This window comes from Fukomys damarensis, unplaced genomic scaffold (assembly GCF_012274545.1).
Source record: "Fukomys damarensis isolate Sample0158 unplaced genomic scaffold, DMR_v1.0_HiC HiC_scaffold_23, whole genome shotgun sequence".
NCBI classification, from domain to species: Eukaryota; Metazoa; Chordata; class Mammalia; order Rodentia; family Bathyergidae; genus Fukomys; species Fukomys damarensis.
This window is the reverse complement of record NW_022900935.1, coordinates 2,638,088-2,663,002: the sequence shown is the minus strand read 5'-3', so window position 1 is coordinate 2,663,002 and position 24,915 is coordinate 2,638,088.

Here is a 24,915-nt window from a genome sequence, read left to right as displayed (position 1 = left end):
GGTGACCCTGAAGTGTCAGTGCCATGTACCAGGCATCATGGAAGTGGCCACATGCAGCAATCACCTGGGTACCTAGGCACAGAGCAGCTGCTGGCCTGGGGCATGTTGAGACCCAGCATTTCTAACTAGATCCTATAGGATGCTGCTGCTGGCTCTGGGACCACACTCTGAACAGAGCCCCGTGGACTTCTTGGGACAGGGCAGACCAGTGGCACCCATGATGGCCAAAGTGTTTAAGGTCACCAAGGCCAAGACCCACGGTATCCTCGGACTGGAAGCTCCCGAGGGTAGGAGCTGGGTCTGCTGTTTCCCATCGATGTCTTGGTGTCCAGGCCAAGGCTCTGAGCACAGGGCTGCTTGAACAGGAAGGAAGGAGGAGGCGCCAGCTTTTAAGCACCCACAATGGTAGCACTTCGTGGTTTTCATGGTTACTGCAGCCCGGGCAAAGCAGCTCTGATCCCCATTCCAGAGAGGAAGTAAGCGAGGCTCAGGGAGCATGACTGTCTGCCCAAGGTCACTGGCCACTAGGTGCCAGAGGCAGCCTGATCTCAGGCCTGTGGGGTCCCCAAACCCTACTTTTCTCTGAGCAGAACAAGTAGGTCTCCCAGTGTTCTCTCAAAGGTGTGCCTGGCTCAATCTCCGAATGCCCTCTCCCCGTGACCCACAGGGCCTTCACTAACACAGTCGCAGCTACAAACTCCTCTCACCACCTCTCCTAGAGGCACAGCACACAGCAGGACGCTTCACGTGTTGCTGGATTTCAAGGCCCAGGGCACCCCGGGTGGCTCCCGGCTTTAAGGCCAGCCAAGCAGCTGCAGTCCAAGAAGCCAGCCTGCTTAGTGGCCTCCTCCCTGCAGGCACCATTGGGAAGAAAGTGACAGCAGCGGTAATGGGGCCTACAGCCTCCACCAAGGCTGATACTTGCTGAGTGGTTACCATGGACCAGGCACAATGCACGCACTATCTCTTTTAATACCCAAAATAGCCTCCCATCTAACTATTTTCATTCCCACCTTTAGATGAAGGACCCAAGGGTCAGGGAGGTTGAGTGACTTGCTTGAGGACACACAGCTAACAAGACCGGAGCTGGGCTTTGAACTCAGCAGTCTGGCTTCGGGGCCCACAGATTTCAGTGTTTTACAGCACTGCATAGAAACACCTACGGTGAAAAGAACTCTATGGGAGATCCCTGCTGACAACAGAACAGCAGGGATGGGAAGGTACCACTGTCTCATTTTACAGAGGAGGAGCCTGAGGCCCAGGAGGAGTGACATCTGGCCAGTCACAGAGCGAGTCCTGGTGTCCTCTCGTGCAGCCTCCTCCGTCTCACCAGGACCCTTGCAGAGGTGGCCACTTGAGGAAGACCCCAGCGCATCACCCCGGGGCACCGAGCCTGGTACATTCGCGGTTGGTGCCTGCACATCGTGACTTCAGGAGGTTCAGCACCATCCCGGATATGGGGCAGGCCCCGTGCAGTTCCAGGGCCAGGCCCCATCCCGTGAAGAGCTCGCCCAAGGCGGGCGGGACATGACTACAAGCACGAGGAGCCGGCTTGTAAAAGGAGGGCGGCGAGGCCTCTCAGGGCTCCCAGAATATTCTCGGGTGTGCACTCTGACAGAGGCTCTCGCCAAGCCTCTCATCCCTTAGTGGCGAGAGGGCGAATGGACGCTACTCCTGCGGAGGGCAGTTTGGCGATAACAGCACATTTTGAAAAGCTCAAACCCTTTAGCCCCTCTATTCATAGACTCATTTTTTTCATAGACTTATTCTTGTAGTGAGATACAACGTACACACTCATTTATGCAGCATTATTTATAATATCAAAAGAATGAAAATAACACAGATGGCCACAAATAATTTGCTAAAGAGAGGAAGGCTTTTCAGTACGATCAAATGCCAGCTGGTTCAGAGGGGAAAACTGATTCAGAACTCAGTTCTGGGACCAAGTTCCCTGTTCTCCCACTGATCAGTTACCTGAACCCGGCAGGTGACAGTGCCCTTTTGGGCCTTTTTATTTCTGTATAAGGTGGGTATGATAATAGGGCCTCCCCCAAAGGTCACCAGAAGATGAAATGAGTGGTCACGTGTTAACCTCCTACAATCCCTGGCCTAGAACACGCTCTCAGAAAAGGAGATTCTTCCTGGGATTCTGGAATTGCTGAGAGTGAGCAGCAGACGTGCTGATTTAAAAAGGTCCCCGAGGTATCAGAGTGCACAGAGCAAAACCCAGAAAGCTCTAAGAAAAAAATCCTTTCTCCTGTAAAATTTTAAAAATAGACCTAAATTATGCTCTTCGACAATGCTTAAGTATTCTAACCAAATGTGTATGTTTTATTTTTTATAAATGTCAAGGAAGCGTGTCCAGGGATAGTGGTGAGGCTTCACGGTAGAGAGCACTTGCCCAGGACACATGAGATCCCAAGTGCCACCATTGAAAATTGTCCAGTTTGGGAGCGTTAAAGGTCTTTTTTTAATTAACACATATATAGCATATACTTTTAAAAATTATTTTTGTCTTTTGGGTTTTGTTTTGTTTTGTTTTTTTGAGACAGGGTCTCACTATGTAGTCAATGACCTGGAACTCACTATGTAGCCCAGACTGGTCTCGAACTCACAGTGATCCTCCTGCCTCAGCCTCCCAAGTGCTGGGATTACAGGCATGCGCCATGACACCCAGCTCAAAAGGATTTTTGTGATTAGAAACACACAGCATAAAACTGATCATCTGAACCATTACCCAGCGTAGAGTTGAGTTGCATTCACTTTGATTACATTGTGCAACTGATCTTCAAGACTTCTCCATCTTTCAAAGCTGAAATCCTGTCTGTCCTCAACAACAGCTCCTCATCCCCCCTCCTCCCAGACCCTAATAACCATTTGACTTCCTGTCTTTGTGAATTTGGTGATTTTAGATACTTGCATGTGTGGAATCCTACAGTGCTGGGCTGCATTTCGGCCTTTTCATTGCTGGATTACTTCACCCAGCATATTAGGCCTTCAAGGTTCATCCATAGCGTGGCCTGTATCAGAATTTCCTTCTTCCTAAGGCTGGATGACAGCCCCGCATATGTACACAGTGGATTTTATTTATCCAACTTTCCACTGGGCACCTGGGCTGCTCCCACTTCTTGGCTGATGTGAATCATACTGCTGTAAACATGGGAGTGCATTTATCTGTCTGAATTCCTGCTTTTAATTCTTTTGCGTGCAGAGCCAGAAAGCAATTGCTGGATCATCTGGCGTAGGCTGGTTTTTTTTAAAGGCCTGCTCTATAGCTTCTCTGAGGCAGAGCAGAGCCCACCTCTTTCCCAAAGGAAGCAGCCATCAGCTCTGTCCTGGGCAAAGGAAATGATTTTGTCGGGGGGCCTCTGAGGAGCAGACAGCTCTTGCTACACTCCCTCAGACTGGGACAGGTGTCCACGAAATTTCCAGACATTCAGGACCCTTTGAAAGGCATTTCCCTTTGGTTTTTCAGTGGGCTTTGGGGGCTGGAATGGGGCTGGAAGGGTACCTAACGTTCAGCACATCTTATGTCTCAGCAGAATCACTGCCAACCAATGAAGCAATGTTATTGGTTTGAAAGCGAGAGCAGTGACTTGCTCCTTGCTGTGAGGCTGAGGGTGGAAGGAGGTCTCTAGATCTGGCTCAGATGTGAAAATTCAGCTTATGTCAAATTGGCATATTTGCCATCTCTTTCAAAGGACAGGAGGAGGGTTGTTGACTTGATGTTGGTTTCTAAAAGGCTTTCTCTTCCACTTTCTCCTGGGCCGTCAGTGTGCAGGTGGCACCCACGTGGGCACTAGCTGAGCAAAGGGGCAGCGAAGAGATGAGAAGAGTTTGCCACAAGTTGCAGCTTGGTCGTTGTCTCCAGAGACAAAGTGGGCATGAACCGAAAGAATTCATGGGAGCCTTCCCTGGGAAGCTGGGTGGGAGAGTCTTTCTAGGGAGGCTGAGAGATTTACACCAGGATGGGGAAGCTTCAGGTGGGGTTGTATCCAGGTGCTGGAATTCAGAAACTTGAGTGACTCATCCTCCATCCGTCTCCCACAGCCAGAGGCTCCTGCAGAGGTTTTGCCTGGGGCTCACAGCTCTGCTGCTCAGGCTGGCAGTGAGAGGGAGGAAGTGACGTGGCCCACTTGGGGTGGGGTTAGAGTGGGTGGCAGAGAAAGTGAAAGTCAGTCAGCTGGTTAATGAGCAACCAGCACTCTGAGAAGACCTAAAGCCTTGGGAAGTTTTCCCTAGGCTCAAGTTGGCCTTTCCCCGGGCAGCTTCTGTATCAGTTACCTGTTGCTATAACAGTGCCGTGGAACAAGCACCCAGGACAGTGTGGCCACATTAACAAACTCTTATCCAGCTCTCAGGCTCTGGGCTGGGGGCTTGCCCGTGTGTCTGTGGTCGGGTCAGCCAGGTGACTGCTGAAGTGAACAGGATCAGCAGTCATATGAGTGTTTGGCAGGGTAGTTTTTGTCATTCTCAGAGGCTCCTTATCAGGGGTGGTTTGGAACTGAGCTCAGTGCGTCTGTCTCAGCCTCCTGCAGGCTGGCCTCGGACTGCTGATGGCAAAAAGTCGAAGAAGGTAGGAAACACAGCAGTCCCCTCGAGCTTGAGCTCAGGATGGGCATCTGCTGTACCTGCCACCACCTGTGTGAAAGCCAGTCCAGATTTGAGGGGTAGGAGGAGACCTGCCCTGTCGAGGAGTGAACTGCAAAGTCGCAGGCACTGGGTGTGCAGGCAGGGAAGGGTGATGCATTGGGCACAAGTGCCATCTGTGCAACAAATTCCCTGGCTTCCAGAAGGATGGCAAACCCTAGGTGCTGGCAGGATTGGGCAGAGAGAGAGATCTGACGACAGTGACGGGGGAGGGGTGCAGAACACCGGCGCATCACCTTCTGTTTACAGCATGCCAAGAAACCACGTTTGCAGACTGCACCAGAGATGATCCTTATAACGCCAAGTGTTCCTGATAGGCGCTGTAGCAAAAGACACAGGAAGTGGGCAGCAGGGCACACAGCCAGGGACCTGCAGGAGAATCAGGTGTCCCCTGAGCCAGCAACAGCTCAGCTAGGGCTTTGAGGTGGAGGGAGAAGACGTCAAGAAGGCTCGCGGTGGAGCAGATGAGGGCAGATGGAGCAGATGAGGGCAGATGGGGCGGAAGGATCTGCGTGGTGACAGGCTGGTGGAGAGAGGCGGAGACAAAGACCGAGGGAAAGGAGAGAGATTGAAGCCAAACAGGAGGCTGGGAAGGCCAGGGCCCAGCCAGACGCAACCAAAAGGATCAGAAACACGGAGGGGAGCATCAGGAAGCTACCGGGAGCACTGGTTCCACACAAAAGGTGCCGGGTGCTCTGCTGTGCCAAATGTGTGATATGTTTAGTGTGCCACGGACCACAACCATAATCTGAGCACACAGGTGCAGTGCTGTCTGATTCTGTAGGTCAGAAATGGGAGACCCAGAGAGGTTAAATGACTTGCAAATACTCACACAGCCAGAGGGCAGTGGAAGTTGCTAGCCCCAGAGGGTGAATGACACCACAGCCCAGAATGGGTGGCACCTTCCTTTCTGTTTTTGGAAGGGTAACGTTTGCAATTCATTTGAGACAGAAAGCTCTAGAAGCAGGGCAGGCTGAGGATCAGCACAGAGCTCCCTCTGCGATGTGTTGAGGCACCTTCTACGAGTCAAATATGGAAAGGGAAGCTAGAAAAAACACCGTCTTTAGTGATCAACCCAGGAAGGAGCTATGGAGGAGGAAGCAATAATAAAACCTTCACCATAAAATATTGAAAGGCAATTTAATGATAATGCCAGTACAACGTATAGGAGTCTATGGAATACAATGAAAGTAATTTTATGTGGGAAATTCATAGCAGTAAATGTCCACACTAGGAAAACAGAGAGAGCTCAAATAAACAACCTCACAGTGAATCTTAAACTCCTAGAGAAAGAAAAGTGAGAAGAACCCAAAGCTTGTACAAAGGAGGAAATTATAAAGATTGGAGCAGAAATCAATGCAATGGAGACTAAGAGAATGATACAAAAAACCCCACAATGAATCAAAGAGTTTTTTAAAAGAATAAATAAAATCAAGAAGCCCTTAGTCAACCTTGTCAAAAAAAAGGAAAGAAAAGGCTCAGATCCATGCAATTAGGAATGAAAAAGGTGAAGTAGAAATCCAGGGGATCATCAATACCTACTTCGAGAAACTGTACTCTAATAAAATGGAGAACACAGAAGAAATGGACAGATTTCTAGATACATATGAATTACCAAAGTTGAACAAAGAAGATTAAAAAATTCTAACCACCCCAATTACAATCAGTGAAATTGAAGAGCAAATAAAAGATTACCAGTGAAGAAAAGCCCAGGTCCTGATGGCTTCACTGCTGAATTCTACGAGACACGTAGAGAAGAACTACTGCCACAACGCTTTAAACTCTTTCGTGAAATTGAAAGGAAGAAACACTTGCGAATTCATTCCTGGAAGCAAGTGTTACTTTAATTCCCAAACCAGAGAAAGACCCAGCCAAAAAAGAGAACTACAGGCCAATCTCCTTAAGGAACATAGAGCAAAAATCCTAAATAAGACACTGGCAAAGAGAGGGCCATCAAGAAGATCACACAACATGATCAAGTGTGATTCATCCCAGGGATGCAAGGATGGTTCAATATATGTAAATCAATGAATGTAATGTGGTATATGAACAGAGTCAAGGGCAAAAACCGTATGATCGTCTCTGTAGATGCAGAAAAAGCATTTGACAAAATTCAACATGCCTTCATGATAAAACCCCTGCAGAAAATTGGATAGATGGTCTTTATCTTAACTTGATAAAGGCTATCTATGAAAAACCAATAGCCAGCTTCATACTAAATAGTCAAAAACTGAAAACCTTCTCATTAAAATCAGCAACAAGACAAGGATGCCCAGTATCACCACTCCTGTTCAATATAGTTTTGGAAATATTGGTCACAATAATTAGACAAGAGAAAGAAATTAAAGCAATACAGATAGGAAAGGAAGAAGTTAAACTGTCATTATTTGCTGATGATATGATACCCTACATAGAAAGTCCAAAAATCTCTGCCAAAAGGTTTCTAGACTTAATTGACACTTTTAGCAGAGAAGCTGGATACAATGTCAACACTCAAAAAACAATAGCCTTCTTGTTCACAAATAATAGTCTCCCTGAGAGTGAAATTAAGAAAACAATCACTTTCACAATAGCATCCAAAAAAATGAAATATCTAGGAATCAGTCTGACAAAGGAAATAAAAGACCTCTACATTAAGAACTACAACACTTTGAAAAAGAGATTGAAGAGGACATAAGAAAATGGAAAGACATCCCTTGTTCATGGGTAGGAAGAATCAATATAGTGAAAATGGCCATACTTCCAAAACTGCTATACAGGTTCAACACAATCCCTATTGAAATACTAACAGTATATTTCACAGAACTAGAGAAAACAAGCCAAAATCCAAAAATTCATTTGGAACCAGAAGAGACCTAGAATAGCAAAAGCAATCCTAGGCAAAAGAAACATGGCAGGGGATATCACAATCCCCAACTTGAAACTATATTACAAAGCTGCTATGATAAAAACAGCATGGTACTGGCAAAGAAACAGGCCCAAGGATGAGAGAAACAGATTAGAAGATGCAGAAACAACACCTGCCATACTCAGCTACTTCATTTTTGACAAAGGAACCAACTATCCTCACTGGAGGAAAGATAGCCTCTTTAGTAAATAGTGTTGGATAAACTGGATTTTAACTTGTCTAAGATTAAAACTAGACCTGTATCTTTCACTATACACTAAACTAAAATCCCAGTGGATTAAAGATGTAAATTTTAAAGAGAAATATGAAAATTGGAAGATAAGTTAGGTAGAACTCTCAAAAGCATTGGCATAGGAAAAAAACTTTATGAACAAATCCTCAGTAGCATGGGAACTAGCACAAAGAATCAACTGGGATCTCATCTTATTAAAAAGCTTCTTCACTGCAAGAGAAACCAACAACAGAGCAAAGAGACAACCTACAATGTGGGAAAATTTTTACCAGTTGCTCCTCAGACAAAGGTCTACTATCTAGAATATATAAAGAACTCAAAAAAATAAGACCCCCCGAAATATAAAGACCTGATTTAAAAATGGGCATCTGAAATGAACAGACATTTCTCAGTCAAAGAAGTAAAAGCACCAAATAAACATATGAAGAAACGTTCAACATTACTGGTCATTTGAAAGATGAAGATGAAAACAACACTGAGATTCCATCTCACCCCAGAAAGAATGGCTGCTATCAAGAAATCAACCAATAACAAATGCTGACAGGGTTGTGAGGAGATAGGTACCCTTCTCTATTGTTGGTGGGAGTGCAGACTGGTGCAACCACTGTGAAAATCAATATGGAGATACCTCAAACAACTAGGGTTAGAAATCCCATTTGACCCACCTATTGCTCTGCTGAGTATCTTCCCAAAAGTATTAAAAGAATCCTACCACAGTGATACATGTGCACCCGTATTTATAGCAGCACAATTTGTAATAGCTAAACTTTGGAAACAGCCCAATTGCCCATCAACTGAAGACTGGATAAAGAAGATGTGGTTTTTTTTTCTTAATAAAATGGAGTACAACTCAGCCATAAAGAATCAGAAACTAGAGATATTTGTAGCTAAGAGGATGCATATTGAGACCATACTCAAGTGAAATTAATAAGTCACACATGTGCAAGCACTGAAGAGTTTCTCTGGTGTGAAAAACTAAAAGTGTAAATAAGGGTCAAAATGTATAATTGATGTTGTGTAATGGGAAGAAAAGGTCTAAAAGGGTAGAGGAAGTGGGAGGGGTAGGGGAAAGAAGGGAAAAGAAAAAATATGTGAGAAGGAAAAACGTGGAAACAACGTCTTTGTAAACAGGGAAGGGAGGAGGGGGTGAAGGGAGGGCTGCAGAATGAGGAGAAATGAGAACCAAGACCTGTCGTGTAAAGGTACAAGATCCCAATGATGAATGTAACTGTATCATGTACCTAAAATGTACCAGTAAACTATAATAATAATAATAATAATAATAATAATAATAATAATAATAAAAGGCAGGTGGGTGGTGTAGGCAAAGAACATTTCATCTGTGCACACAGAGCCTTTTGGATAAAAGTCTTAAGCAGGGGAGTACACTGCAATCGTCTGGGGGTAGAGGGAAGCTTTAAAACAATAAGCCCAGGCTTCCAAGGCAGAGGTTAGGGCTGGAGCCCAGCCCTGTGGATTCTTTGAAACTTTCCCACGTGCCACAGACCCCTTTAGTCCCTTGGCCCTAGCCGATCTCCCACCAAACCGCAATTTGCCTCTCTCTGCCCCAGGGAACAGGCCTGGCGTCTGTCCCATGATGCGGGCTGTGTACCCTGAGGCTGCCCCTGGAACCATAAATAGCCCTCTCTCAGCATGGGAAGATGCGTTAAATATGCAGCTCAGGCCCAGCCCACAGAGAACACTTCCTAGCAACACCACTATTACTCATAACAACACAGCAGTAGTTTTTATCTATGGCTTGGATGCTAAGGACATAGAATCTACAACTGGAATCCTCTGGGTTTTAATTCTGCCTATACCTGTCTTAGCTTGGGTTCTTCAGAAAGCAGAGCCCCCGGCACAGTCTGCTCCCCGCTTGAGACGGGACACACTTCCGTCCCTTGAACACCTGCCCTTGGTGGCATTTCTCGGTCTTTCTCCTTGCCTGGTGCTTGCTACACGGGATTCTTCCCTCTGCCTGGTTCTTGATCTGTCCCTTGGGAGAGTTAGGTAGTGGCCAGATCTGGCAGGGCCTCCTAGGCCAGAGAAGGAGTTTAGATTTTCTGCTGGTTCCAACAGAAAGCTGTATCAGTCAGCCGTCACCACACAGTGCTGCATCACAAAGCCCCAAGGTCCTGAGATAGTCATTTGCCTCCACAATAAGCGGCTGGGTGGGGGTAGCCCAATCTCCTGGGCTTCTGCTGTGGTTGGGTCCAGGCTCGCTCCATAAGTGCACACCCTCTTTCTGGGGCCAGACGGGTGCTCCCAGCATGTTCTTCTGGAAGCAAGAGCAGAAACACAAGATGGTCACAGGTGATTCCTCTCAGGGTCCAGGTTTGGAACTGACCTGCTGTCACTTTGGCTGGTGTCCCACTAGCCGGGGAAGTCTGTGGTGGAACCCAACTTCCATGAGATGAGGAAATATACTTTGCCCCTCAGGGAGGGACCACAGGTCAGGTAGCTAAGGGTGTGAATGAAGAAGGAGGGACAGCAAAGCAATCCCCAGAGAAGCCACTGAGGCTGGGGCCAAGCCAGCAATGGTTCTCAGCTGGGGATGATTTTCCCCCTCCCAGAGGGGACGAGGCCACAACTGGAGATATTTTCACTTACCAAGGGCAGGGGTTGGTGTCATTGATAGGCAGAGGCCATGGCTGCTGCTGAACCCCCTACAGGGCACAAGATAGTCCCCCAACACAGGCTGATCCAGTGTAGCATGTCAAGGAGAAGGCCTTTGACAGAGACATTCAGATGACTCACGCATCGGTCGTGTTTCGGTGCTGTGTGGACGTGGTCTCTAAGTTGGGGTGGAAGACGCACGTCATTGTCCCTTCCCTCGTCCTCTACCCCTGTCTCTCCTCACAATGGCTGCATGGTCACAGCTCCAGGACGGGCTCTGTCCTTGCCTGCCACACTCTGGGTATGACAGCTTAGGACAGAGCCAACTAGGCCTCCCAGTGCAGACCTAGGAGGGAAACTAAGAGCATAAGACACGCTTGTCCTCTCCCGCCATGTCCCTGGGCACTAGCAGGGTGGACAGATAGGCAAAGCCCAGGCGCTGTTCTGAGGGAGGCTCAGAGGGCTGGCATGGCAGCCTTAGAAGAGGCCAGTTTGGCTGGCTGCAGGTGAGTCCTGGGGAAGGGCCAGAGGCACGTAGGAAAGGCCACTCCCAGGGGTAAGTGCCAGGGCCAAGGACCTAACTCAGAAGGGCTGTGTAGTCCTAAGAGGAAGCTGGCATGGAGTGGAGCAGTCAGAGCACTTGGAAGGGGACAGGTGACTGGGGCCAGTGCCGGGTGCCTCTTAGGAAAAAGTGGCCCTGGAAAGTGAGGGAGGGCCTGCCAGCTCCCCAGAGGCCCTGATTTGAACAGTAAGGATTCACATTGTCTGGGTGAGTCAGGCTGAAGCCCATCCCAGAGGCCTTGACTCTCCAGCTGGCGTGTTATTCCTACTCTCAGAAAGCCAAAACACATTTTTCCCTCATTATGTAACTTAGGGGACACAAGCCCTCAAAGGGGCTTTAAAGATTACAATTAATCTCAGCGATTACAACTGTGGACAGCATGGAATGTCTTAGCCACTTTCTGGTCACTGCAACAAAATATCGAGCACCCACAACTTACAGCAGAGGTTTATTTTGGTTCCTGGTTTCAGAGGTTTTAGTCCATCATCAGCTGACTCTGACGCTGAAACATGGCAGAAGGGCCTGGCGGAGGAAAGATGCTCACCTCATGGCAACCAGGAAGCAGGAAATAGTCAGGGAGGAAGAGGACAGGGACTAGACACGGTCCTCGAGGTCCCGCTCTCAGGACCCACCCCAACACACCCAGAAGCATGCATTATTCATCTCTTAGTTGTCCCTGCAGCCAATCAAGCTGACAACGGAGATAAATTATCCCAACTACCCATCCATTGCCTGTTGACCTTGGGCAAGTTGCTCCTGTGGCCTCATTTTCCGCAACCGAATAATGGGGAATACTGTGTTGACCTCATGGGGCCCTAGGGAAAAGTGGATGAACCTGGTGCCCACAGAGGCCTCGACAGAGCTTAGTGCTCTGCTCAGTCCATTCTCTGGTCTCTCATGGTGTCTTTCCATTTTGACTTTTTTTTCCTCACTCCTACATCCCCTCTTCCTCTCACTTCTTCAAGCCTGCTGGACATGGCTTACGTGAAACGAACATGCAGACTGGTAGTTCCCAAACTCACCACCAACAAATGTAGACCTCCTAGTGGGGACCCCGGGGGTGAGTCTCTGGAGTCCGCCTTTGAATGTGTTCCCCAGGCGATTCTGCCATGACTAGTGCAGGTACAGCATCTGGTAACCACCACCGCAGACCAGAGTCCTCACCCCACTTCTTCCCCCGCATCTTCCCCTGAAGATGAGGCAGCCCCAGCACCCACCCTGCACACCCTCCTGCAGGACCTTCACTGCCCACCCCCAACAGGCCTTCATGGTACAGGAACCCGGGGGAGCTGACAGCCCTGATAGAACAGACAAAGAAGAGGAAGTTGCCGCCCCGCTTCCCACCAGCCTGACTCACTGCTGAGATGGCTCATCCGTCTGGTGTGGGTGGGAGCCGCCCCCACCCTCGGCGGAGGAGACCCTGAGCCAGCCCGTGCTTCGGCCCAGAGGAGAGCATTATTTGAGGGGGCGAAGCTCCTTGTCGAGATCCCAGCCTTTCTCCTGGGTGGCTGGCACACACAGACCCCATGGGAGGTCACCCAGGGGTGTGAACAAGGCAGATGTATTCTCTCACTGTCCTGGAGATCAGAAGTTTGCAGTGAGGCTGGTGGGGATAAAGTTGAGGTGTGGAAGAGGTAGTTCCTTCTGGTGGTTTCAGGGGCAAACCTCTTTCCTTACCATTTCAGATTTACAGAGACTTCCTTGCCCTTGGCCTGTAACCTCTTCCTCCATCTGCAGACCCATCAGTGTAACATCCTATCACTTTGTTTTTTTTTTTTAAAACAATGTTTTATGACTACGTGGTTGCGTTAATGACTGGGGAGTCGGTACATGTATATAACACATCTTAATTTCTTTACTTCTCCTCCTCCCCTTTCCCCTCCCCCATCTCTACATCCTCTTCCCATTTGCAAAAGATCTACCTTCCTGTCTCCTATTGTCTTCTATTTTCCTTTAAAATTATTTATACTTAGAGCCAGGCGTGGTGGCGCACGCCTGTAATCTCAGCACTCGGGAGGCTGAGGCAGGAGGATCGCTGTGAGTTCGAGACCAGCCATAGTAAGTTCCAGGTCAGTCTCTACTACATAGTGAGACCCTGTCTCAAAAAAGCAAAACAAAACAAAAATTATTTATACTTAGGGTTATAAGAGAAGCTATGCTTACTTAAGCTCGTGTCTGATTTATTTCATTTATCATCAAGGTCTCAAGGTGCAACCATTCTCCTACAGATGTCTCAAGTTTATCCTGCTTTATGTAAGAGTAGTAGTCCATTGTGTATAAATACCACACTTTATCCATTCATCTCCTAATAGACCTACAGTCAGCTTCTAAGATTTAGCTTTTGTGAATTGCGTTGCTATAAATATGGGTACACATACATGACTGTAATATGATGTTTTAACTCTTTCAAGAAGATACTGAGAAGGGAAATAGCTTGGCAGAAAGGAATTTCTAATTTTAGTTTTTTGAAGAATCTTCAAATTAATTTCCACGGAGATCACACTAGTTTACATTCCCACCAGTGACAATGTGGATCAAAACAGAGGATGCAGAAACCACCCAAGGCACATTCAGTGGTCTAATATCTGACAAAGGGTACAAAAAAAAATACACTGGGGGAAAGACAGCCTCTTTAACAAATGGTTCTGGGAAGATTGGTAACACACATGTAAAAGATTGCATCTAAACCCAAATCTATCACTTTGTACCAAAATAAAATCAAAACGGATAAAAGAACTAAATAGTAAAACAGAAGCAATCAGCTAGAGGATAAAACACCTAAAACTTCTGAAGCTATAGGCAGGATATAGTCAGAACTTTCAAGACAGAACCCCATTTGCACAAGAGAAAACCTCAAGAATCAACAAATGGGATCGTGTCAAATTTTAAAACTTCTGCTCAGCAATCAAAACAGCCCATAGAGTGAAGAGACAACCTATGCAATTGGAAAAACTTTTTTCCAGCTGCTCCTCTAACTGAGGACTAATCTTTAGAATATGTAAAGAGCTAAAAAAAAATAATAATAATAAAACAGAACCCCTAAAATAAAGACCCAATCATGGGCCAGGGATTTAGTTCAGTGACATCATGCCTGCCTCACAAGCACAAGGTCCTGAATGCAATCCCTGTACTGAAAAGCAAACAAACAAAAACATCAAAAAATGGGAAACTTAATTGAACAGATACTTCCCGGAAATACAAATGACCAATAAATACACACCCCCAAAAATGCTTGATATCTCTGGTCATTAGAGAAATGCAAATTAAAACACAGATTCCATCTTGCTCCAGAAAGGCCATCACCAAGAAATCAGACGGATGCTGGAAGGGCTGCAGGGGGGCAACCCACACTAGCTGTCTGACTGCTTCTCTCATGACTTGTTCTCCTCACTCTCAGCCTTCCGTGTCCTTGTTTCAGGGACCTCTGTGAGGATGCAGGGTCCACCAGGACAATGGTGATGATCCAGTGATCCCACCTGCAAAGTTCCTCTTACCCTTCAGTAACACTCACAGTTGGGGGACCAGGACAAGGGCATCTTTGGGAGTCACTACTGAGCTACCATGACAAGTACTGTGCCAAGCACACACCAGCCTCTTACTCAGCATTTCTGCACCTATTGCCCATTGAATTCCTCCTCTGCTGTTGCAGAAGGAACTGGTAAATGACACACAGAGACACAGGAGTGGGTAAAACAGAAAAGAGTTTATTTTGCTAGCAAAGGGTCAGCCTGAACTACAGGCTGTGCCGAATGACCGACTGGCCCAGGGCTGGGTTACAATCTGTCTTTTGTAGGAGTTTTACAATTATGACCTCATTTTAGGTAGTTCAAGAAGACATTCCAGTTCCCACAGTTCCCATCGCAAATCATGGTCACAAGACAGTGCAATGTTAACCCAAGGGTAGCATTTTCTTTCAGGATGTTTATCTTTGGCCATTCCAGCCCCACGAGAGTGGGGGTCAGAGTTAGGAAAGCAGGACTGGTGACAGTCCTTTCATCTTAACTTTTTTTATTTCAGACTCTACAAAAGTTCTATCATTCCTCCCTTTGTCTCTGGAGGTAATTCCTTACCCTTCATTGAATTTATTCCATTTGTTATTACTCTGCATAATTAGCATTTGATAATGTTGGGCAGCAGTTACCCTTCGGTGTACGAGTTTAGCTATCCATTTAATAGTTCCAAAAGTTACACATTTTTTTTATCAAACCTATCATCTTTACTCTTATAGATTCTTAATTCAAAAACAAAATAACCCATAAATATCTGACACAATAAAAGAGTCCATCACATCCTGGTTGCAGTCCTCATTTTTTAGTTGTGCGTTGACTATCTCCAGAGTGATGGGAGAAGGGTTTTGAGTGTGCTGTCTCTTGGGGTCGCAGTTCATGGAGTTTTCTGGATAAGATCATTTCACCCTGGAGTAGTGGATCCACAGTTGGACTTCAGCTACCTTGACAGCTGTGGGAGTGACCATAAGCGTATCATATGGCCTTTCCCCTATGGGTTGTAAAGGAGTCTTTTTCCAACTTTTAACATAAACTTGGTCCCCTGGTTTTATCTAATGGGCAGGAGTTAGCACAAGGAGGTCTTCCTTATTTTTATTTTTTTATTTTTTATATTTTGTTTTTTTGTTTGTTTGTTTTTTGAGACAGGGTCTCACTACATAGTTGAGACTAACCTGGAACTCACTATGTAGCCCAGGCTGGTCTCGAACTCACAGCGATCCTCCTGCCTCAGCCTCACGAGTGCTGAGATTACAGGAGTGTGCCACCATGCCCAGCTCTCTTTCTTATTTTTAATTTGCCCCTGTATATTTTGGAATACTTTCCCCAATTCTAACAATTGTAGTTCCAGAGTGGAGGAGCCTAACTGAGATAAGTTCCCAGTAAAGCCTCTTAAAATACATGGTAGTCTTCCAAATGAGATCTCGTATGGGGAGAATCCAGCATAACCTGGGGTGTTTTTTATTTTAAGAAGGGCTAAAGGGAGCAAATCAACCCATGGCTCTGATGCTGTCAAACAATATTTAGTTAATACATTCTTAATAGTATGATTCATCCTTCCTACCTTATAAGAGCTCTGGGGCCGATATGCATTGTGTAAATACCATTTTATATGCAATAATTTAGCTAGGTCTTGTACAACCTCTGTTACAAATGCTGGCCCATTTGCGCTGCCTGTAGAGAGAGGCAGACCTAACCTTGGAATTATTTCCTTTAATAAAACTTTATAGACTTCTGAAGCCTTCTCTGTTCTTGTAGAGAAGGCTTCAGGCCATCCAGAGTAAGTACAAACACATACCAACCAATATTTATAACTTTTCCAAGGGGAGACTTCTGTAAAGTCTATTTGTATGTCCTCAAAGGTGGTGGTGCCTTTCTGTTGTATTCCAGATGGTGCTCTGGGCCCTGAGGTCAGATTTATTTTTTGACAAATTTGACATCTTTTTGAGTCTTGTCCACACAATGCAGAAATCTGAGGTGTGAAAAAATGTCTCTCTAAGAGTGTTCCGAGGGCCATCTTTCCTCCCATGAGTCAAATCATGATATCTTTTAATCCAATAGTATGATAGTGCTTCGGGTATCACCATGCTGTTGTCTGGTAGGATCTAAATGAGTCCTTGTTTCTCAGCCAATTGTTTTCTTTATCTCAATATTCTATAGTACTTAGGGTTTTTGTGTTTCCAATTTTCTCCTTTGTGCACAGGTGAGCAGTCATCTGAAGTTTCTGTTTAGCTGCCTTTTTGGCTTCTATATCTGTCTTAGTATTGCCTGTTTTTTGTGCCAGAGATCGAACTCAGGACCAGGCAGGCAGTAACTGAGCTAAATCCCCGGCCCTAGTACTGCCTTTTGCTGTTGTATCTTTTCCTTTTTGATGCCCAGAGCAATGCTACTTTATCAAGTTTTCATATTGTCTCCAACAACTGCATTATCTCCGTTTATTTTTAATTTTTTGCCCTCCACTGTGAGAAGACCCTGCTCTTTATATACTACACCATGAATATGTAAGGCAGCAAAGGCATAACAGGGGTGTGTATAAACATTCATCCTCTTGCCCTTTGCCCATCGGAGAGCCTGTGTGAGCGCCCACAGCTCTGCCCATTGAGCTGACCACCCAGTGGGGAGAGGTCCCACTTGGACCGCTTCGTCCTGGGTCATCACTGCATAGCCAACAGTGTACGCCACTTTCCATGAAACTGCTCCCGCCCATGAAGAGGATGAAATCAGCACTAGGGAGTGGGGTTTTTTGCACATCCGGATGACTCAAGAACAGCTCATCTGTGACTTTGAGACAATCGTGGTCAGGACGGCCAGGTTCTGAGGGCAGAAAGGTAGCGGGGTTCAAGGTTTTAAGTGAGACAAAGTGTAGACGGGGCTTCTCACAGATGAGAGCCTGATGTTGTGTGACTCTGTTATTTGAGAGCCACTGATGTCCTCTTATTCAGCAATTCTAGGTATGCTTGTCAGCTTCCTTAGTCAGCATAACTGCAGCTCCAGAGCTCATAGACAAGGGGCCATCCCTTTGCAACTGGATCTAAATTTTTAGATAGACATGCCACTGGCTGGTTCCAGGGGCCCACTTTTGGGTGAGCACCCCCAAAACAGTATGGTTTCTTTCAGTCACATGCAAGGTGAAAGGTTGAGTCACTGGGATTCCCAGTGCAGGGGCAGCAGAGAGGGTTAGTTTTAACCTTTTAAATGTTGACTGTTGTTTTCTACCCCACAACAGTTGCTGCCCTTCTGGGTCTTCTAAGGCTTCATATAGGGGCTTGGCTATACCTGCCAACCCCGGAATCCAGATTTTGCAAAAACCTGCAACTCCTAAGAATTCTCTCAACTGCTTTCGTGTTTTAGGTTCTGGTATGGTGCTATTTGTTTTCCTTTATTTCCTAAGCAGCATGTTTCTTTAGTAATTTGGAATCCCAAATATTTGACTTTGTGCACACGAATTTGAGCCTTTTTTCATGAAACTTTACATCCTGCCCCCTTGAAGAAGTATTAACAGTCTCTTAGTCCCTGCAAAGTTTTATTCATTTAGTAAATCAGAAAATTAACAATAATAATCATAATTATACGTATGAAACCTTATGCCCTTTAATACAATTTGGTACCAGAAGCATCTTTTCAATAAAACCTTGTTCCCCCGCTTCACAGAAAACTTAATCTTTTTAAAATGAGCAGTGTAAACATATCACAATAACGTATTTACAACTGAACCCTTTGGGGCTGGGATTTTGGCTCAGTGCTTCTGCTGCCTGCTTCACCAGTGCATGGTCCCAAGTTCGATCCCCGGTACAACAACAACAACAACAAAAAGATACATAATAGAAGTTAACCCTTTGATGACAATGACATGTGTATGTGATATTCATTGATGTAAGTCTCTTTATGCCTGTAATGCAAACTTTTTATAACAAACTTGAAACCAACAAGCAGACTTACATATTTTCTTGATAAATCATTTCCACACACGCTCTCAATATACTTAGGCCTTCTGGTCTTGCATATTTCTCTTTATCCTTTTAACAAGACAAATAGACGAAATCCTTTCATATCAAAAGTATATCTCTTCTATTTATAGCTTTCTTAGTATTTTTCCTTCCATCTCACTTACTGTAAACCTTCTATAACAAACTTCAGTTGTTAACATTTTAAAGTGTCCCTTTTTTTTCCTCTGTTCTCAGATTACTTATTTTAAAATTTGACTGCCAAGAGAACAGTACTAACCTTGTATTTTTTTTATCAACAAAGTATAGAAAAGAGCAAGTTAACCCTATGATCACAATTCATGAATTTGCAATGTACAAGAAATATTTTTTAAGAACACCAATTAAACATCAACTCAAATTGAAACAAAGATACATTTGTCAAATAGTTAAAGTCTGCAACTTGATTTCTCTTGTACAATCTCTTGATGTCTGGTAATGCACAGTTGCAGTTGCTCTGGCTTTGTTTCGGCATCAGGGCTGATGATCCAGTGCTGGCCTTCAGCTACTCACATACACTTTCCTAGCCAGCTGCAACAACTGGGTTATATTCATTCCTTCCCAAGTTTCCTATTTCTGTACTTTCTTTCTGACATTGGCAGCAGACTGAGTTACAAAAGAAGTGCTCACTAGTTGTCCTTTTTCTGCTGCAGTTGGATCAAAAGGCATATACATTCTGTATGCCTTGTAGAGTCTCCAACAAAACTTTCTGGGGCTTTTATCCGGTTCTTGTAGGGTTTCCATCACCTTAATCGTGTTGGTGGTCTTTTTGCTAGCAGCTTTCATTCCTGCTAAAATGGAGGCTCTATAGTTTGCCAGATCACACTGCCTGGCTGGGGTATTTTGGTCCCAATTTGGGCAGGCATTCACAGGAAACTGTTGTTCATTCATTCATCAGGGTTTTGTGTCCCGGGTGGCACGCAGGGGGGCATTTATATTTTTTTATCTCCCCTATAATCCTCTGAATCCCTTCAGTAGTTAACATTGCCCTACAGAGTTCTGTACTGTCTTCCCAAATGGGACGATGGGTACAAAATATTGATTTAAATAACTGAAACTTTTGTTGGATCCTCTGTGAAAAGAGGAGTTTCTCTTTTCCAATTAACTAGGTCAGTAGAGCTAAAAGGCTGGTGTAGAAAAATGATCCTTTTTCTCCTGAGTATTTTTGCAATGATATTTAAAGGCTTGGTCCGGGCTCTGCTGACCTAGTTCTGCAAGCTTTAGGATTACTATCAGGGGGGATGCAGGCTGCCCTGAACGACCAGGAACTGTAAGAGTTTGGGCATTTGTTCCCAGAACCCCTGCCTGATAAGGAGGAGGGCTATCTAATAGGTCTTCTACATCTTTTGCAGGGTCTGGTTGGATCTTAACAATGAGCAGCTGGGCTGCCTTGTTCACAGCACACACCTGGAGCCATGGGGGCACATTTGTACATAATTCTAACCAGGTGTCTATGTATGGGTATTCCTGAGTTCACCCCTGGGTGGTAACCTTGTTCCAAATCATCCTAACCTTCCTTTTGCTTAGAGCTCCCTCTGGGAGCCAAGACTTCCTGACAATCTTTGGTCTTAATTTTATCCCATAGTCCCCCACAAAGCCTTTAGCAAAGCTTTGAATCATACCCTCAAGAGTATTTGCCTTTCCCATGAACATTTGATATTTGCTGTCCGGTGACACAGGGCAAACAAAGGGTGGTTGCACTCACAAGGGAATGACCATATGCTTGCCTGCCTGGCTGCGGGCCTCTCGGCCACTTTCGTGGCCCATCAGAGCCGAGAAGAGGTCATGTTAGCGTTCCATTTTGCTCATTTTAGATGCTGGCCACAGCATTGCAGGAAGAGACCACACACAAGCTCCATGACTTGGGGAGGGATCTTTAAATGTGAACATCCCCTCCCTTGTCTTGGTGCACAGACGAGACTAACTACTGTTTTCATAGCTCCTTCCACTCACTCTCTCTCACACACAATCACACAAGAAGTTAACACTTTCCCTCCCTGCTCCCTGGGACCCTTTACAAAGCACAATAACAAATTGAGGATATATATATATATATTTTTTTTTGACCCCACAGCCCAGAATAGGGCAAATTAAACCCTCACCAATGGCAAAGAATGGAGGGTGATCACAGAGATATATGCACACCTATGTTTATAGCAGCACAGTTTGTAATAGCTAAAACTTGGAAACAGCCCTTTTGCCCATCAGTTGGAGACTGGATAAAGAAGATGTGGTTTTTCTATAAAAACTCAGCCATAAGGAATGAGAAATTAGATTCATTCATAGGAAAATACATACATATTGAGGATATACTCCTAAGTGAAATAAATAAGTCATACATGTGTAAATACCAAATAGTTTCTCTGGTATGAAAAACTATAATGGTACATAAGATCCTAATGATATAATTGACAATGTAAAATAGGAAGAAAAGGGCTGAAGGTGTAGGGAAAGTGGGAAGGGTAAGGGAAAGGTAATAAGGGAAAAGAAAACAATATGGGAAAGTGAAAAAATGGAAATGAAGTATTTGTAAATAGAGAAGGGAAGAAGGGATGAAGGGAGGACAGGGACAAGGGGAAAAAATAAGAACCAAGACCTGTCATGTAAAGGTACAAGATCCCAATGATGAATGGAACTGTATCGTATACCTAAAATGTACTGATAAACTCAAAGAGAGAGAGAGAGAGAGAGAGAGAGCAAGAGAGAGAGAGGGAGAGAAAGCAAAAGCAAAACAAATTAGGGGTTGCCCAGGGAGTCTTACCACTCAAATAGATGATAGCAGTAGAACCGTCAGGTCACAGAGGGTGAGAGAAGGGAGAACGGAAGACCTAAGAGTCAAGTCTTGGTTTTGCTCACTGCTCTGTTCTGGCGGCTAGGACAGCACCTGATAACTAAAAGAGGTTCAGGAGTCTTTGGGGCACGAAAGAACAAGTGAGCCTCAGCTGACGTTGCCGGTGGGGAAGTGAGGAAGGCCTGGCGTGAGGGGCAGGGAGAAGGCCGCCTGAGCCGAGGCTACAAGGGTCACGGTGGTGGGGGTGATGCGGTCGGGGGTGGAGGGTGGAAGTGCCGAAAGCAGTGGTGTTGGGGTGGCTACCTGGATTGCAAGGGAGACAGATACCCCGAGTTTGCGGAAGGATGGGAACCACCCAGCTACTGTGAAGCCCATCCTTGGGGAGAACAGGAGCTTCCCTTGGAAGTTGATCCCTGGTGCACACAGCTCCCGAGCTGGAGGGGAAGCCACAGGGGAGCACAGTCCTCAGCTCAGGTCCTTGCCCTCTGCTTCTTTTCTTGCTCAGGTCCTCAGCTCCCGGCCCCCATCCTCAGGCTTTTGGCCGTTTTCCTGCCCTTCTCTCCTCCCTTATCCTGTCTGTCTGTCTGTCTGTCTCACTGTCTACGTGCCCCCCCACATTCGTAGTGGGGAAGGGTGCTCAAAGCCTTAGGATCTGAGAAGGATAATTAGAGAGCTGCAGGGAGTCACCACCCGCAGGAGAGGACAGGGTGATGCTCCCAGTCCTGATTGCACAAGTCGCTGCACCTTCCCGAGTCTGGCACCTTTGCAGTGGGCACGATCACTCTAGCACCAGCCTCGGTTTCCCTGGGAGGTTTGGCATGATCATGGGTGGAGGGCCCTGGGCATGGCACGGTCCGCAGATGTGCTGGACCAGATGAGCTGGTGAGGACCCCTTGGTGGGGGCAAACTCTTTTGGCTCAGGCCTGGATCCAGATGTGGTCAGCCATGTACAAGTGTAGGGCCGTGTGCTCCAAGCTCTGGACTCCATCCAGGTAGCATCCTGGTGCAACGAGTGGCCAGAGTCCCAGTGATGGGAAGATGGAGTACGATGGCAGGGGGGCAGCTGGTGAGGGAGGGCGCTGCATCTGAGGCCCAGACTGGCAGCAAGAGATGGATTCTTGACCCAAACTCCCAGATACCTGTTCAGGCTCAGGTGTCCTCTGTTACTGCCGAGGACAGAGCTCCAGGATTCCAGCGCCTTCATGCCTCTTGCCTCAGAGACTCTACGCTGCGAGATGAAGACATTGCTAACCGGTTTGTGGGGTGAGATGACAAGGGACCGTGCCTGTGAGTGCAGCTGGCATGTAGAAGATGCTCAACAAGGGGCCTACTATTCCCTGCCAGAGGCACCCCAAGATCATCTCATCCATATGGGGAAACCGAGGCATAGAGTGGGAAAGATATTCCTGAGGAATATGGAGTAAGTTGGCAGGCCCAGGTCTCCTGAACAACCTCCACCTTCTTGGCCTTTTATTTCTAATTCTGTTCTGCAAGATTGGCTCCATACTCCCTGCTCTGTCCAGAACTGCCCAGCATTTTGAGGAAGGTCAAAGGAAGCACACCGTGTTGCACGAAGATGCTGAGAGACAGCATTGTGCAACTGCGCCTAGGTCTGAGGTTGAATGGGCCTGATGGCGTCACTGGCCAGGAAGGGTGGGAGGGAGGAGCAGAGCGGGAGGGCTCTTAACGGCTGGGCAGGGCAAGGGGCTGGTGGTCCTCTCTGCTTGCTGCTGCTGGCCACAGAGAGGAGGGAGCTGCAGATGCCCTGCTGCATCCTGCTGTGCCTGGGAGGGAGGACGGGAGCCGAGGGACAGGAGGCACTGAACAGAAGTGAACCCAAGGTCCAAGTACTTAGCCCGAGGAAAAAACTCAGAAGAGGATCCACAGGCACAGGGGCTAGGATTGACCTGGCGGCTCCTTGGGTTGCAAGGGATGAATAGAGTTTGCGGGGAACAGGAATTCATGGCGATGGAAACCGCAATGGCAAAACCAGAGTCGAGAGTGTGTCCAGCACTAAAGAAAAATTAGGAACTGGCCAGGGCCAAGGGAGGGCCATGCTCTGTCCGAGGTACTGAGAGCATCCAGAACCACAGCAAGGGACCCATTCTGGAGTGATCTGCTGGGTGCGGTGGGGCCGTCTCTGTGAAGAATGACTACGTATAAATCATGGGAATAGAATCTCTATGTGGCAGAAGACAGGGGTATTGGGGCAAACTGAATACGGATAACAGAGAGACAGGAGTTTATCCCAGTGGGCATCGTGTACCTCCTGGGGCAGCTACTACGAGCCTGGATGTTACACAAGAAGAAACTGAGGTTCATAAAGGTTACATTTTTTTTTCTTACTTTCTTAAAACATGATTCCAGGATAGGTGGGGGACCCCAGAGCCCAGACTCCCAACACCACTACCCAACCTGAGAACCCAGACAAGGGTTCAGTGCACAGAGTTGATTTTGAAGGGGGCTCCAGACATACCTGTAGGAGCACGAAGGGGAAGACAGAGGAGAGGAGAGGGCAGTGGGGCGGAGGGGAGAATTAACAGCATCATGGAGCAGATTTCTATGGAGCCAACCAGGGTCCCAGGCCCTGGGAAAAATAGGCAAGAGGTCAGAGCAGGCCCGTGGATCCTTCCCACCACCGCGGTGAGCTGTGCTAAAGGAAGATCTCCCTTGGTCTTCCGGTAGAGCTGTAGGGCACCATGCAGCGTGGGGCCGAGTGCCTAGGAGTGGCTGAGAAGGCTCCGACCGCATCATCCGCCCAGTGGACGCCGGCACTCCCAAGTGCGGGAGCAGCGGCAGCCCCTCCCAAGTGTAGAAGCTCCCTAGGAAGCAGAGAGGCGGGGACCTCTTGGGCCACATCAGGGCGTCTCACTTTTACCTTGTGTGTCACTTGGAGCGACACAGAGACGTAAGCAGCAGAAAATGGCACCAACAAACAAATGCCTTCCGCGGGCAAAGGGCTCAAACTCACTGAATCTTTTACAGCGTCATTCTCCATGGGAAAAACAAACTGAGGCTTTTCCCAAAGCCACATAGCTCCTTGGTATAGGTGCTGGGACCGAACCTCAAAATAGCCGAGCTCATGCCCTTTACACCCACCCTGGCCGCAGCTCTGGGGAAACTGAGTCCTGGGAGGCTCAGGTGCAGAGCCGGCCACTCACCAACTCCATTCCAGCCTCCCTTTTCCAGCACGAATGTCAGCTACCTAAATAGCTTTGGTTATTTGGCTAAATTAATCCTCCAAGGAACTGCATAAATATAACTAGGAAGGCACACACATACGCACAGAGATGCATATCTACTTAACATGTATGATGGGCGCATCCCTGCACGCCGGGGAGTAGCCTGATGACAAGCAGAGGAAATATATAATTGTTAAAAAATGATCACACCGTGGTGGGGTCCAATCAGAGAATTCCCAGCACCCTGTGCCCATGGCATGAGGGTGCACGGGGTCCCCGTCAGGGAGGACGGTGGGCACAGGGGGGGTTTGGCTTGAAGGATTTGTGGAGCTCGTGCCCAGAGGAAAGGAAAAGACACCCAGGCACGTGTCCCTGCACTTGGCACGTTCACTGGCACTGAACTGGTGAGCCGGGCTCCCTTCCCTCCTGCGGCCCTGGAGCCCCAATTTCCTTATCTATGAATTGACAATAATAATACTTTAGGAAAG